Source organism: Megascapheus bottae, chromosome X (assembly GCF_031878675.1).
Source record: "Megascapheus bottae isolate mThoBot1 chromosome X, mThoBot2.hap1, whole genome shotgun sequence".
Taxonomy (NCBI): domain Eukaryota; kingdom Metazoa; phylum Chordata; class Mammalia; order Rodentia; family Geomyidae; genus Megascapheus; species Megascapheus bottae.
Genome location: NC_143547.1, coordinates 23021410 through 23038154, shown reverse-complemented (window position 1 = coordinate 23038154; position 16745 = coordinate 23021410). Strand labels below are relative to the sequence as shown.

Below are 16745 nucleotides of genomic sequence, written 5' to 3'. Positions count from 1 at the left end.
TGATGCATTCCCTGAGTTTTATGAATCCTTAAACATGGGCCATTTTTCAAAAGAGAGAGGTGAAAGTAATCAACTGTCGACACAAACACCAGGCGCCCCTGGTCTGGGACAAGGACAACCTGATGGGGTCCCTAGACCACAAGAAGCTGGGGAGAGTCATGAGAGGACTCAAAGCTTTTTGTTTTTATTGCCCACCTCACAGTCAGAGGTGGTGTGCTGGAACACCATGTTAGTTCAGTCTCTGTCTGCAGCCTCTGCAAGCCTCTTCCGTGTGCCTGCCTGCTGTGTAGATTTGGGGTTCATCCTGCATCTATGCTCAAAGCCTGAGCAGAGGGATGGCTTACCACCTGCTCCTCCTTTGAGAACTCAATGCTCTTGGCTTGTCCGGAGACCACGCCTACTGGCCATCATTGAGCTTGGACATGGTCATTGACTTGATTTGGCAAGTAGCAAACAGAAGGGAAATTGGTTGGCTTCAAGAGAGCTTCTTCAGCAGTGTCTGTCTGCTTGCTGCTTCTGGAATTTTCAGCCACCATAGGACCAAGCCCAGTTAGGCCTGCTGGAGGCTGAGCGAGGCCCCTAGCCTTAATACTATATCCAATGGCCGACAGACAGCTTCCTGGCTGAGCATTGGCTGGGGGACCAGAGACGCTGAGTGATATGACTTGGGTATGTTTTGTTTTGTTTTTGGTCGGTCATAGAGCTTTAACTTGGAACCTGGGCACTGCCCCTGAGCTTCTTTGCTCAAGACTAGTGCTCTACCACTTTGAGCCACAGCACCACTTTCGGTTTTCTGGTGGTTCACTGGAGGTAAGAATCTCATGAACCTTCCTTCCTCATGGGTAGCTTTGAACTTCAGTCATCAGATCTCAGCCTCTGGTGTAGCTGGGATTAGAGGTGTGAGCCACCAGTTCTCCTCTTACTTGGCTTTCTCACTCACGGCTTGTGCTATGCCACTTGTGTCATGCCTTTGGTCCAGCATTTTGCCTGTCAATTAGAGATGAAGTCTCACAGAAAGACATTACTGACCAGGCTGGCGAAAAAAAGTATTCAACCTTGTCTTTTTGCTACAGTAACAAAAATATGAGCTAAACTAAGAATGCATCAACTATGAAAATGTTACTGGGTAAGGTTTTGTTGGGAGTAGTAATTTTGTCAGGTATCTCCAGGTGAGGGTGAAGACCTCATAGCAAAAGTTCCCACACTGAAGGGGATAGGCGTGTGATAATTAGGGCTAGGATCATGGCCTAGTGTTAGAGTGCTTGCCTAGCATGCACAAAGCCCTGGGTTCGATTTCTTGGTACCACATACACAGAATAAGTGGGGAGTGGTGTGTGAGTACTACATGTGTGTACATATATGGGAATTCCTGTGTATGCTCTGGTGGCTCTTAGTGCTGAGAGGTCAATTTTAGGTTCTGGTCACAGATAATTAGCCTAGAAACTAGAGGTCAAACATAATACTGTGGACCTTTTGGTACAATTCTTTATCTCTAGGTGTCTTTCTAGTTAGTAGCAAGGCTCTGTCCTGATCATCTCATCTTCTTTCCTCCCCTCATCTTTGCCATGTCACCGAGGTAGGGGACCCAAGTCAGTATCTCCCTTTGTCATTGGCATCTTCCCTTTCTCCCCCCCCCACACCCCTTCCAAGCATCAAGATGAAGGGTAGTTGTGCACTGGTAACCCTCATCTGAAATCATGGCTACTTGGGAGACTGAGATTGTTGAGATTGTGATTTGAGGCCCTAAGCTCAAATCACAGTACTGCCCCCACCCCCCCTCCCAAGAAAAGGAAGGATGACAGGCTGCTGAGCTCCATAGGCTAGGGTAGTCCATACTTCTTGTAAAATGAGAAAGGAAGTCAAATTTGCCTGTACTGTGACTCTTGGCTCAGCGCTTTTAATGGCTTTTTAGAACCTGCTGATTCCCAGGTTTGTAGGGCAGTGACTACCTCCAAGAACAGTTTTCTTTTCTTTCCTTATCTCATCTTTTCTTTTCCTTTTTGTCCAACACCAGATCTTGAGCTTGGTGCCTGATGCTTTCATTTATGGCTGGTCTGCTACCAACTGAGCCACACCTCCAACCCTTTGTTGATTATTTCTTTTCTTTTGTCTTCTCCCCCCCCCCCGCCCCCGCTCCCTCCTCCCCCCTCCCCTCAAGAACAGTTCTCACCCAGGGATCCAAGGGAGACCTAGCTGGGTGCCGGTGGCTCATGCCTAGAATTCTAGTTACTCAGGATGCTGAAAAGTGAGGATCATGGTTTGAAGTCAGCCTGGGAAGGGAAGTCCATGAGACTCATCTCCAGTTCACTACCAGAAAACTGAAAGTGATGCTGTGGCTCCAAGGAGCAAAGTGCTAACCTTGAGCCAAAGAGCGCAGGGATAGCATGTAGGCCCTATCAAGCCCATGACCGACAAAAAAAAAAGGGAGCGGGGAATCCCTCCTCCCCCACTCCAAGCCTTCCAAATACCACACTTGCCCCACTCCATGTCTTTATTTTGGGAGCTACTTTGGGGTGGGAAGAGAAACAGACAATGAGTGACTTCTCCAGTTGATGAGCCAAGGCCAAGAATCCAGGCCTAGGGGACTCAGACCCTTCTGGATCCTCTGGTATGGCAGCCCACACAGAAAACTCACATCTTAGTTTCCTGTGATCTTCCATTCTGCTTGTAGCTAAGTGGGTAAGATCAATTCTGGGGTAAGTGGCAGTAAGACAATTGGGGTAACAGATCTTCAGCCATGTCCGCCAATATAGCCTTTTCAGTAATAAAGGACATTTTTAAGCTCCCTCTTTTAGATTTCAGTGTGAATTTCTCAATTGCTTAGGAGGAGAAAAGGGTTATTTGTCAACTTTCCTAAAACTCTCAGTTCCCAGATTCTAAAAATGCCAGGGGACATAATAGAGACTCACTAATATTGCTGAATGGGGGAGAAAGGTGACAGCAAAATATAAAGCCATGTTTGTCAGTCTCTGAGGCCATGTACTATCTCTCCACCTTCATTTTATTTTGCCAGTCTTGGGACTTGAATTCAGGGCCTGACTACTGTCCTTAGGCTTTCCTCAAGGCTAGAGCTCTACCACTTGAGCCAATGAATCGAACCTGGGTCTTCGTACACTAGGAAGCACTATATCACTAGGCCAAACTTCCAGCCCCTCCACCTTTAATTTAATTTAATTAATTTATTTTTTTGGTGTCAATCCTGGAGCTTGAACTTAAGACCTAGACCTAAGTGCTACCTCTGAGCTTCTTTTTTTCCCCTCAAGGTTAGTGTTCTTCTACTTGAGCCATACTTCAACTTCAGCTTTTCTTTTATTTGGTGATTAATTGGAGTCTCAGGGACTTTCTGCCCTGGCTGGCATTGAACTTCGATCCTCAGACCTCAGCCTCCTGAGTAGCTAGGATTACAGACATGAGCCACCTGCACCCAGTTACCCTGCCCTTTCTAAGAGAGATTGAGGGACCCTGGAGAGCTGTAGGGAGGCCCCTAGGATATTTGGCTTTGTGGCTGTTGTACAAAGAGAAAGCTCTGTCAGCTGCAGCCTAGGGACAAAATGCGGGGCTTGGTTGGGGAGGTTCGAATCCTGGTGCATGCTTGCGTGCTCCTGCCAGGCAGGTGTAATCACAGTTCTGTGTGTTTTGACTGAGTGGTTCTACCTGGCTCTCGGGAGTAATGGGAAGATTAATACCTGTTTAGCAAATTACAGCTTCCCTGGCACCTCCCGCTCCTAGGAGAGACGAGGGAACCGTGGAAACAGAAAAATACAAACAAACTCACTGCTCCTTGTCAAAGCTTGGTCACATATGTGACAGCTGGGCTCCACTGCACAAAAACACAAGGAGGCTTTGCAAAGCTAAGGGAGATCTGGGGGGATGGGGTGGAGTGGGGGGGGTCCACCAAAGAGAAGGCAATGGAATGTCAAGGTTACCCCCAGGCAAGCCAAGGGCCTGAGAGACAAGTGTGACGGGGGCAAGAATGTTCTGGAAAGACAGCAAGGTGCAGATTGTAGGGCCGGGTGTCTCCCCTAAAGGCTGGGAGCAGCAAGGTGGGAGCAGGCATCCTGTGGACTACAACACAGCAGGGAAACAGGCTGGGCTCTCTCCAGGACTGTTTCTGCCATCTTCCTTGAGTAGGTGCACGCTTCCTATTGTGTTCTTTGTAGCAGCTTGGAGGGGAAACTGGGGCGTGACCGCCACTTTCTCGCAGTCTGGGCTCTTGCTATTGTGCCAAGTATGCTCAGCTGATGATGTGAATAAAGGACCGAGAGAGGGCCCAGGGACAGGTTTGAAGCGAGAGAAACTGCAGGGGGCGCAGCTGTCCTCCTGCACTGATGTCCCCGTGCTTGGTTTGTTGTGTGAGCAGGCAGACTTAGCTGCCAGCTCCGGGGAACCTTGCCGCCAGGGGACTGGTGTTCTCCTGGCTTATGTACACCGCACCTCCCAGGGGCCTCAAGTGAGAGGTGGACACGGAGGAAAACAGTAAATGATCGCAGCACCCTACCTCCCCCCACCAGTCTCCCCACCCCCACCCCAGTCTCCCCAGAGGTCGTTGTGCTGAGAGCTTGTCACACACAGCAGCACGATCCTTTTCTTTTCTTTTTTCTTTTTTTTCTTCCTTCCTTCTTCCTTTCATTCCTTTATCTCTTTCTTTCTCCTTCCTTCCTTCTTTTTTCTCTTTCTCTCTTCTATTCTTCCTTCCTTTCCCTCCTTTCTTTCCTCCCTTCTATTCATCCTTTCAGTCTTTCCTTCCTTTCTTCCTTCCTTCTTCCTCTGTCTATCTGACTTTCTTTTCACTGAGGCTTGAAGTCAGAATCAGGGCGTAGTCCCTGTGGTTCTTTTGCTCTACCATTAGAGCCACGGATCCACTTCTGATGTTTTTGGGGATTAATTAGAGATAAGAGTCTCATGGACTCTTCTGACTAGGCTGGCTACGAATAACCATTTTCAGATCTCAGCTTCCTGAGTAGCTAGAATTACAGGTGTGAGACACCAGCACCTGGCAGAAACAGTCATTTTAGGAAAGCTTTCATAAAGCCAATAGGTCAGGCCCTGCTGGCTTCTGGGTGACACCCATTGTTTTGGCACAAAGCCTCACCCTCCCCTTCAGAGATATGCCATGTCCTAGGCCATGGGACTTCAAGTCTCTTAATGATTTTCAGAAACTCGGTGTCCTTGTCTAGAAAGAAAGGTAGGTGGGGCTCCCAGGATTCTTCCACTGCAGATTCTGGATGTTTATTGGCATCAGTGCCTAGGCTCTTGAGTGTGGGTGTGGCACACACTTCCAGGGAAGTGAAGTAGCTTCTGGGAAATGACTACTTCCAGGGACTGAAGTAGTGGTATGTGAGGGATCAGCCCTTTTTAGAGACTCCAGCTCCTTTGAGCTTCTGCCTCTAGTTGCCAGAAGCTTCTGTATTAACCATCTGTGAGGCTGATGCTCTCAGGCCAGGTTTCTTCTGGGTAATAATCTCATCTTGGATAACTGAAAACAATAGTTTCATTACCTTTCCTAGGTGAGGGCAAGTTGGGCAGTGTTTGACCACACAGTTCTTCTAGTAGCACGGAGAGATCATTTCTCTGTGGTATTCAGCTGGTCGATAGTAGTTCTGGAGGCTTCCTTAACAGATCTACAAGCCAGGCAAAAGATGGCTTATCACTCTTCTAGAACCTTCCAGGATTGTCTTTCCAGCTTACAGACTCTGAGAAACAGGGCTTCTCACCCGAGGTCCCAGAGTTCCAACTACAAGTGCTCCAGCAAATAGGATGGCGTTGTATGGGCTTTCTCCATTGGCTCAAATACTCACAAGCCCCACCCCTACCAAGACTCCAAGGGAAGAGATCACTGGCAGCATCCCTGGGCTTGGGGGGGCGGGTGTTAATGACTCCCTAGTAGAGTATTTCCTTAACAAAGCAGCATAACAGCTCAGCAGGGCAAGTTGCCCTCAGCCCTCCCTGCCCCACCCTTTCCTTCCACGCTGCAACCCTGTCTGCAAGCACACAGGCAGCAGCCGGTGCTCAGAAAGTACCAGGGTCTTCACTGGTTACCCCCCCGGGGGGGCATTTTTCCTTTAAAATAGTGGCCCCAGAATATGGTGTGGCCTAACCAAAGGAATGCATTGCTAATGGTAGAATTTCAGGCATTTACCACAGGCCAATCGGGGATATACTTTTCCTCCTAGGGACGTTCTTGCTGAAGACAGCTGGCTATTCAGTCTACCCTGAATCCATAAACACTGAACTGGGTCCAAAGAGGCAGCTTCTGTGCCTGCCACGACTCCTTGTTCCACTGTCACCAAGCCATCAGCACTGAAGATACAAAGGGGGAGGGAAGGGAGAAGAATGATATTGTTTCTGGGCCATAATGCTGGCTGGCTCTGAGCTACTGCTGAGCTCCACAATGTAAAGGGACATGCGGGATGCAGGAGTGTGGTATGCACAGAACTGAAGTTCCTTTGAAATTTATAATATCTATGCAGTCTTGCCTCCCCCAGAGCATTCCACTTTCTTTGCCTTGTTATTATATATATATATATATATATATTTTTTTTTTTTTTTTTTTTTTTTTTTTGCTGCTCCTGGGCTTGGGCTCAGGGCCTGAGCACTGTCCTTGGATTTTCTCAAGGCTAGAGCTCTACCACTTGAGCCTCAGCACCAATCCCGGCTTGTTTCTATGTATGTAGTACCGAGGAATCGAACCTGGGTCTTCGTGCATGCTAGGCAAGCACTCTACCACTAGGCTAAACACCCAGCCCTCGTTATTATATTTCTTTGTTTATTTTTATCACTTGTGAGACTTGAACTCAGCCTAAGTGCTGTCCCTGAGCTCTTCTGCTCAAGGCTACTACCCTACCCCTTGAGCCACAGTGCCACTTCCCGTTTTCTAGTGGTTAACTGGATATAAGAATCTCACGGATTTTTGTGCCCAGGCTGGCTTTGAACTGAGATTCTCGGATCTCAACCTCCTGAGTAGCTAGAATTACGGGCATGAACCACCACACCTGGCTCGTTATTTTATTTCTCAGCACACACAAACCTGTATAGTAGAAACAGGAATGTTAACAATTTAAAAAAAGATCATGGAAGCTGGGTGTGGTGGTGTATACCCGTAGTCTCAGCACTACGACGGTGAGGCACGAGGAAAAGTCCAAGGCCAGCAAGAGGAAAAAACAAACCACCACCAACAGCAGGACTTGTTTATACTATGGCTTTTCCTGGTTTGCTTCCACCTGATGGCAGAGTGAAGGAGGAAGTGGATATGGTGACTGTATCTCACTCTTTTGGATGTCAGAAACGGGCACATCATTTTCTCTTTGGGGGAGGTACTGGTGCTTAAATTCCGGGCTTGTGCTTGATAAGCTCTATCAATTGAGGGATACCACCTTCTAGTTCTTGCTGCTTTAGATGTTTGTTATTTTTTTCAGGGAGTTTCATGGTTTTGTGAGGGCTGGCCTTGGACTTTGATCCTCCTCCTTCTTCCTCCCAAGTAGCTGGGATTGCAAACACTCCAACAAACACAGCTTCATTTTTTCAGATAGATTTAAGATTTGCCTTGAAATACAATCCTCCCATCTCTTCCTACCTATATCATATTCTCTTTTTCCTCCCTCCCTTCCTCTGGTCCCTTCCCTTCCCTTTTCTTTCCCTCTTTCCCTTCCTCCCTCTCTCTTTCTTTCTTATCAGTACCAGGGCTTGAACTCAGAGCTTTGCACTCCTGCTTGGCTTATTTGCTCATGGCTGCTTTTCTATTTCTTTTTTTTTTTTTGGCCAGTCCTGGGCTTGAGCTCAGGGCCTGAGCACTGTCCTTGGACTTTCTCAAGGCTAGAGCTCTACCACTTGAGCCTCAGCACCACTTCCGGCTTTTTTCTATGTATGTGGTACCGAGGAATTGAACCCGGGTCTTCATGCATGCTAGGCAAGCACTTTAACCACTAGGCCAAACTCCCAGCCCCATGCTTTTCTATTTCTTGAACCAAGCCTCCAGTCCAGTTTTTACTGGTTGATTGAAGGTAGGGTCTTGTGGACTCTTCTCCCTAGGCTGGCTTTTAATCTCTATCCTCCGAGTCTCAGCTTCCTGATTAGCTAAAATAAGAGGCATGGATCACTGGTACCTGGCTTACATTTTTTTTAATGTATGGTTTCATCCCTAATTCCAACCTTTTTGTTTTGTTTGGTTTTGAGACAGTCTTAGACTATAACCCAGGTTGGCCTGGAACTCTTGCTTTTCCTCTCTTAGCTTCCTGAGTGCTGGAATTACAGGTGAGTAACACCATACTTGGATACTTGGTGCTAGGTACAATCTTTTTCTTTTTTCTTTTGTTTTTGGTCTGTTTTGGTCTTGAATGCAGGCAGTGTCCCTGAGTCTCTTTGTGCTCAAGGCTAGTGCTCTGCCACTTGAGCCACAACCCCACTTCTGCTTTTTCAGTAGTATGTTGGAGATAACAGTCTCACACACACTTTTCTGCCCAGGATTGCTTCAAATCCTGTCCTTCAGATCTCAGCCTCCTCAGTAGCTAGGATTACAGGCCTGAGGCATGCATGCACGGGTGACCAGCTTGAGTACAGTCTTTTCAAAACAAATCAGTGGGCTTAGTTCACAGGGAGAGGTACGGGTCAGGGTGGGGGTGGGCTTCTGGGAGGTTCTGAGGACTTTGCTGGTGACTCACTATTAGCCTGCACTTTTCCTAGTGCTGGCTGTGTATTGACTCCATTCAGCTGGCCTAGCAGTCTGAGGAAGCAAGTACCAAATCACCCTCCCCTACAACTAAGGAATCTAGTGACCAAAAAAGGTTAAGTAAACAGTTCAAAGATGCAATATAATTTGGGGAGAAGACCTGGGAGCTGAACTCAGGTGATTGGATTCCAAGAACTTATTGGTTCTGCTTCTTTGCCTCTGGCCTGTAAATTCCAGAATAAATCCAAAGCAAATTCAGGCCAAGGTTGATCTCAAATCTCAAATAGAGGAGGGGCCTTGCACTGTCTGCTGAAAAGAATGAATGAAAGATGGCTTAAGCTGGGCAAGATGGCTCATGCCTGTAATCCTATCTACTCAGGAGGCTGACATCTGAGGATCTTAGTTCAAAGCCAGCCCAGGCACAAAAAACTGCAGACTCTTATCTCTCATTAACCACTAGAAAAGCCAGAAGTGGAGTTGTGGTTCAAGGGGTGGGGTGGTAGCCTTGAGCTGAATAGCTCATGGACAGGTCGCAGGCCCAGAGTTCAAGCCCCATGACTGACAGAGAGAGAGAGAGAGAGAGAGAGAGAGAGAGAGAGAGAGAGAGAGAGAGAGAGAGAGAGAGAGAGAGAGAGAGAGAGAGAGGATGGGGGGAGGGGAGGAAGAGGGAGGGAGAGGCAGGGAGAGGGAGAGGGAGGGAGAGAGAGAGCACGCACTAGCTTAGGAAAGCCAAGAGTGGCTGTGCTTTTGGAGGATCAGAGGCTCTAGATTGTTGAGAACCAAACCAAAGGCCTTTGTTGCAAAATTGGCTGGCACAGCAATAGCAGTGAACATTGTCTAGCCCTTCTACCTTCCAGTGCCTGTAGCCCCACAAGAGGGGCTCCTAAGACCTTCATTCACCTGGACCAAAGTCTTCTAGGACTCTTTCTCAAACCACACTAAATCTGTCTGTGTCATTCAGCCAGGCTCCGTGTTTGGTCATGACTTATTTATGGAGGACATGGAACTGGGAGTCAGGAAAGCTTAGAAATCCGTCTCCAGTCTGCTATAACTTGCTGTGGGGCCTTAAACACATCCTCTCTTTCTCTTTCTCTCTTCTTTCTTCATCTAGAAAACACAAGATTTGATCTCTAGTGTTCAGGAAACCTGAAATTTTATGATTCATCCATGAATCAAAAGGGAGTCAACCCAACTTGTAGATCTCAGAGGCAAAGCATGGAAGGGAAAAAATCATCTTGGGCTGGGAATGTGGCCTAGTGCTTCCATTCTTCAGTACACAGAAAAGGCCCAAGTGGTACTGTGGCTCAAGTGGTAGAGTGCTAGCCTTCAGCAAAAGAAGCTCAGGAATAGTCCGCAGGCCCTGGGTTCAAGCCCCAAGGCTGGCAAAAAAAAAAATCATTGTAATCCAGACTACGTAAAATCAACACAGAGCCAGGGGCTGGTGGCTCATTCTAATTTCTGCTATTTATAGCTTCTCAGAAATCTGAGATCTGATCTGATTTGGTTCGAAGCCAGCCTGAGCAGGAAAGTCCATGAGATTCTTTTTAATTAAATTAAATAAATAATTAATTTTTATTTTTTTTGTCAGTCATGGGGCTTGAACTCTGGACCTGGGTGCTAACCCTGAGCTCTTCAGCTCAAGTCTACCTCCCTATCCTAGGACCTGGGTGTTGTCCCTGAGCTCTTCAGCTCAGGCCTGCCACTCTACCATTTGAGCCACAGTACCATTTCTAGTTTTTGGGTGGTTAACTGGAGATAAGAGTCTCACAGTCTTTAGTGCCCAGGCTGGCTTTGTACTGTGATCCTCAGATCTCAGCCTCCTGAGTAGCTAGGATTACAGGTGTGAGCCACCGGTACCTAGCTAAGTCCATGAATTTGTCATCTCCAATAAACTGCTCAGAAAAAGCTGGAAGTGGAACTGGCTCAATTGGTAGAGCATTAACCTTGAGCACAGAGAGGATGAGTGACAGGGCCTAAGCCCTGGGTTCAAGCCCCAGGCCCTGCAAAAAGAAGACAAATAACAAGAAAAAAAAAAAGCAGCATGGGTAAATGAAGTCATGAGATCTCCAGTGTGCGGAAACATTGTGCTTCCCCCCTCTTCACTCCAACCCCACGCTGCTGTGCCTCTCTGATTTGTGGGATTATGAATTGAAATCCCTTTAATGAAGACAAATCTCTCATTGCAGACTAATTTCCGTCCCAAAAGATTTAAATGCAAGTCCTTCTGGGAGAGAGAATTATTTCTTCATCTTCAACTTATACTAACATGGAAATGACTAACACAAAATTTATTCCAAAGTGTGAGCTTTGAAGGATAGGATACCTAGGTAAGGAACATGAAGACAGAGAGGAAAACATTAAGAATATGACTAAGTACTCTTAGATAGGGACTATAAGAGCACCATAATGCAGTATGTTGCTTTAACAAACATCCCTGTTCTACCTCCTGAGGAACAAGCCATATTGGTAATATTGCTGGTGTGTGTGTGTGTGTGTGTGTGTGTGTGTGTGTGCCATATCTGGGACACACAGATGTTTGTGGTTAATTGGAGGTAAGGGTCTCATGGACTTTCCTGCATAGGCTGGCTTTGAACTACAATCCTCAGATCTCAGTCTCCTGAGTAGCTAGGATTACAGGTGTGAGCCATCACTAGCCCCCCAGCAAGACTGCTGATTTTGAGAGCCAGAAATGCCAAACACACTGAGATGTTGAGGAAAGACCCCCCACACACACTCCCCACTCCCAAGAAACTGGCTCTCCTATGCTTGTTTGTGCCCAGGTGACCAGCCAGAAAGATGATGTTTTCTCAAGGGCTCTGGAGCTCTCTCCAGGAGATAAGGTACTCAGCGGGCATAGGGCCCAAGGCAGAGGGCAGTGGAGAAAGAAGTCAGGATGTGCCAGTTAGCAGGCTGGGCCCTGCTGGGCAATAGCCCTGCAGACATGGTGTAGCTTGAATGTCTTCACCCTGGAAGAAAGCAGTAGCTCGGGTTCTAACCCTCTGTTCCTGGGCCTGCTGCTTCTGGTGATTTACTAAGGGAGCCCGACATTTGTTTCTCAGTACAATGGCCACAGGAGAGTCCCCATGATGGATGGGAGAGGCTTCAGCCTAGAATTGACAGTAGCCAGGTATTCTGAGCTACAAGGGGAAAGGGGAGACTGAGCAGATGAAGGAAGGGTAGGTACCATTGTATTCAATCCTTACTCCACGCTTGAAGTGTGTGTGGGGGGATGGGGAGGGCACCCTGGCTACCAACGTGGAAAGGAAGATGCAAACAAGGGATGGTCTGAAAAGTTGGTGCCTACCCCATTGGCACCAGCAGGCCCAGCATCACACTGTATTCCCTAACTTGGGCTGCTGGCTGTAGCCATGCTTTCTGCTGTGAGCCCTGATCTGACCTTTGGGTGCTTCTATTTGGTGCTTAGTACCCAGTGAGACCCTTGTCTCTTACCGGAGGTGAGCCAGCTGGCCTTCTCTCACCTGGAGTTCTTGTTCTCATCCCTCACTGCTTTAAATTCACTTAGAAACTCTGGATTTGAGCCAGGCACTGGTGGTTCACACCTGCAATCCTAGCTACTCAGGAGACTGAGATCTGAGGGTTGTGATTCGAAGCCAGCCTGGGCAAGAAAGTCCATGAGACTTATCGCCAATGAATCCTCAGAAAACCAGAAGTGGTGCTGTGGATCAAAGTGGTGGAGCACTAGTCTGGAGGACAAAAAGCTCAGGGATAGCATCCAGACCCTGAGTTTAAACCCCACAACCAAAAAAAAAGAAAGAAAGAAAAGAAAGAAGAGAGAGAAAGAGAAAGAGAAAAAGAAAGAGAGAAAGAAAAGAAGTAACCCTGGCTTTGCTGCTATTCCCCCCACCACTAACTCCCAGGGGCTGAACCCAGTGTCACAGTGCTCATTGAGTCTCTGGCAATGCTCAAGATGGCAGAAGCTATTGTGCAGGCATCAGAGCCCTTTAGAGAGCTTTCTGGCCGATGGGCAGGTGTCTGAGGGTGTGAGGATCAGAGGCTGAAGTTGGATAGGAGCTTTCTGCCAGGGCAGCTGCTAAAGCCAGGCCGGGGGATTGCTGTGGTGTGGGTGGATAAGCACAACCAATCTAGTGCACCAGCCTATGGCTGGCAATCTACAGCAGCAGCAGCAGCAGTCTGTGATGGAAGAGGGGCCACCTGGGCTTGGCTAACACAACATGGAGCATGGCCGTACAGTGGGCAAGGGAGAAAGGGAGGCTAAGGCTTGTGTTTTCAGTCCAGCTTGGAGAGGGAGCAAGGAAGCAGAGGAGCTGGCAATGGCCTCCTTCATATCAGTGCATGATTCACAATGGAAGGATTCACCCCCAAGTAAGCAGAATGCCACCTACAAAACCCCCACATACCCAAAGGCAATCATGGCCTGAAGCCCAGTCTGAGGCTCCCCCTTTAATCCTAGGAATTCTCATTGTTCTAGATAATTCCTGCAGAATCCTTCAGATCCTTCTGGGAAGTTTGCCTTGGATGCAATCCTTCCCCAAGCCTGGGGTAAGCACCTTTGGGATACCTTCCAAAGTGGCTTAGCTCTCTATTTGATATCATTTATCATGCTTGATATCATCAAGAGGCTCATGGGGGCCCAACCAGGACCTGGCTTCTCTGAGGAGCCAGATCCTGGATCACTGCACAATGATGCTTAGTCAAGGACCATTCATATCAGGCCAGCCGGGAATCTGTCAAGTAGCATTGAGGTTACCTCGTCATTGCTAACAGAGGATCCTATGCCTTTTCTATTGTAATTTTTTATTTTGTGCTGATCTTGGGGCTTGAAATCAAGGCCTGAGCACTGTCCCTGAGCTACTTTGTCTCAAGGGAAGCACTCTACTACTTAAGCTACAGCTCTACTTCGGGCTTTTTTGTGTAATTAGTTGGACATAACAGTCTCACAGACTTTCTTGTGTGGGTTGGCTTTGAACCATGATCCTCAGATCTCAGCCTCCTGAGTAGCTAGGATTATGGATGGGGGCCCCTGGTGCCCAGATTGTCCATTTTCTTTTGATTTTTTTTGACAAAAAATTAATGGCATAGGTCATGCTTAAGACATCACTCCCCCGTCATGAAATACTTCTCATCTGAGTTTCTTTTTTTTTCATTTCTTTTTTTTTTTTTGCCAGTTCTGGGGCTTGAACTCAGGGACTGGGCACTGTCTTTGAGCTTCCTCAAGGCTAGCACTTTACCACTTGAGCCACCACACCACTTCCAGCCTTTTCTGTGTATGTGGTACTCAGGAATCAAACCCAGAGCTTTGTGCATGCTAGGCAAGCACTGTACCACTAGGCCGAATTTCCAGCCCTCATCTGAGTTTCTGGGGAGCAGAATTGCCCACACTGGCATGCAGAATGAAAGAATTCTTCCATGGTAATATAATTTCAACAGCACAGTGGTCAAAGCAGCAAGCAGTGACCTCCAGCCTCCTATTTATGAAAACCATAGCTCAAGTTTATGGTATTAACACTAACCACAGCCATTTTGTTTCATCTCCTGCTACCTTCTCTCCACACACAAGAGATCCACGCACACGGAGAGATACACATGTGCACGTGTGCGCGTGCTTGCACACACACACACACACACACACACACACACACACACACACACACACACACACACACCGACACCGACCCAGGCACAAACAGAATCGCACATAGGAATACACATACTGAAATAGACATGTGGGCTCAGAGAGAATCGTGTACACACAAGTTCTGGGACCCTGGTGAGCGCCTGAACACATGTGCACCCACTGATGTTTCCAGGAATACATAGAGTCTCATTTTAGAGAAGGGATGCAGACCAAGACAAACCACCCCTTTAGGAGGAAGTGATCTCACTGGTATTGGAATGAAGACTTTCAATCATGTCCACATGCTTTCCAGCTCTTTTATTGGACTCCCTGGGCTAACGGAAAGAGAAATGAGCTTCGCAGAGGCCCTGCCTGGCTCTGTGGCTCCTGGCCTGATGAGACAGCCAGGCTCTTGGCAAAAGTAAGCCGGGGTGCTGGCAACCGAATAATTTAAAGTAAAAATAAAATAAACTCTTTGGGTGTCACATGAGTAATCAGAAGGGCTGTGAGGACCACCACTCCCTCAGAACTAGAAAGCAGTGCATCTGCTTGTGAGGCTGCCAGCAAAGCCTGGATGATCCCATTTTGTGTCAAATCTCAGTCTGTATCCTCTCTGACGAATGAGGGAGGGGTGGAACCATGCAGGATGAGCATCCTGTCTGTTTTAGCTTTCCAGTCCTAGGATGGAAGGAGTTGGACTACTCAGAGTTTTAGTACCACCACAACAGAAATCACTGCGTCTATTTTAAGCAGAGAGGAATTGAATACAAGGAAATATGGTATCTTAAGTCTCTTGAGGCTATAAAGAATCTCACATTGGGCTGAGAACAATCGAAATGGATTCTCTCACAGAACTAGAGGCCGGAAAGTCCAACATGGAGAAGTCATCAGGATCACACGTCTTCTGGAGTCTCTAGGGAGTGATTCCTTCATTGCCTCTTTCAGCTCCTGATAACTGTCATTCATTCCTGTGGCAACGTTACTTTTCGTCTTTGTCTCTATCCACATATGGCCTTCTCTTCTCTTCTGGCTGTTGTTAGGTGAATTTTGGATGCACCTGGATAATCTAAGAGGCTCTGATCTCAGGATCTTTAACTTGATTCCGTTGCAAAAGATTTGTCGTACAGGATCACATGCCTGGGATCCTGGGAATCAGAACCTTAACAGCTTCGGGAAGTTGAAAAGGCCACATAGGTTTGTGGTCATAGATGGCAGTTTGGGCCTATTCTGGAATCTCTAGGATGGCTCCCAGGAACTATTCCCAGAACCCTGTAGGAGCAGCTGTGTTTCAACATTTACTGTTGGAGGGAAGGGAACTAAAAAAAATGAAAGAAAAAAAGCAGCATTCACTGTTAGAGCTGTGAGCCTGAAGTTGGGTTAGAGCCCCTGCAGCTGCAGCTACTATCCTTAGACACTGATAAAACTAGTGAGTGAACACAAGAATGCTGTGACATTGTTTTATTCAGACAATTCCATATCTTCTCCAGCCCATAGGTTGACAGATAGAATGGACTACCCAGAATATGTGCTTGTGACAGACTTATTTGTTGCCCATTTAGCATTGGCTCATTTCCTGTCAAAGAAAAGTTTCTGATGTTCATTTAGTGCCTTAGTTCATTTGTGGTACTATAACAAAATACCACAGAGTGGGTCATTTATAAACCACAGAAGTTTATTTCTCACAGTTCCGGAACCCTGAACATCCAAGAGCAAGGCAACAGCAGATTTGGTGTCTGATGAGGGATGTTCCCTGCTTTCCAAGGTGGTAACTTGTGATGTCCTCTGGAAAGGGGAAACACTGTCCTCCTATAGCGGGAGGGACAGTAGGGGTGTACTCAACTCAAGCCCTTTTAGAAGGCATTCGTCTCTTCCATCAGGGTCTAATTACCTTTCGTGGCGTAATCATTTCCTGGAAGACCCTACCTCTCAATGCTACCTTTTTAGGGATTCAGTTTCTATGTGAAGGGGATGGAAACATTCAAACCATGCTCTGACAACCCTGTTTCAGCTATCTATATCTATGTAGTCCATGAACCTACAACTTTTATAACAATGGCAATTTATTATTTTTGCCAGTCCCAGGGATTGTACTCAGGGCCTGAGCACTGTCCTTGGGTTTTCTCAAGGCTACAGCTCTACCACTTGAGCAACAGCACCACTTGTGGCTTTTTCTATGTATGTGGTATCAAGGAACTGAACCTGGTCTTCGTGCATGCTAGGCAAGCACTCTTCTATTAGGCCAAACTCCTGGCCCAAATTATTATTTTCGCATGGATTGATAAGTTGAATGGGATCTGTTGGGTCATTCTGCTTCACAGGCTGTCCTGGGATGCTGTAATTATCTGAAGGATCAACAGGCTTGGACCAGTCAAAATGGCCCCACCCACTTGGCTGGCAGAGAGTAGTGGATGTGGCTGGGATGGTCAGCTGGGGTTATTGGCTAGAGCATGTTTTTTACATGATTGCGTGGCCTTCCTCACACTA

General features: G+C 47.3%; 1 long non-coding RNA gene across 2 annotated transcripts in view; it reads left to right on the top strand.

Annotated features, from left to right (window-relative positions):
- The window catches only part of LOC150040587 (uncharacterized), a 91117-nt gene that overhangs the window by 43141 nt on the left and 31231 nt on the right, over positions 1–16745 (top strand). The gene's annotated exons all lie outside the window — the stretch shown is intronic.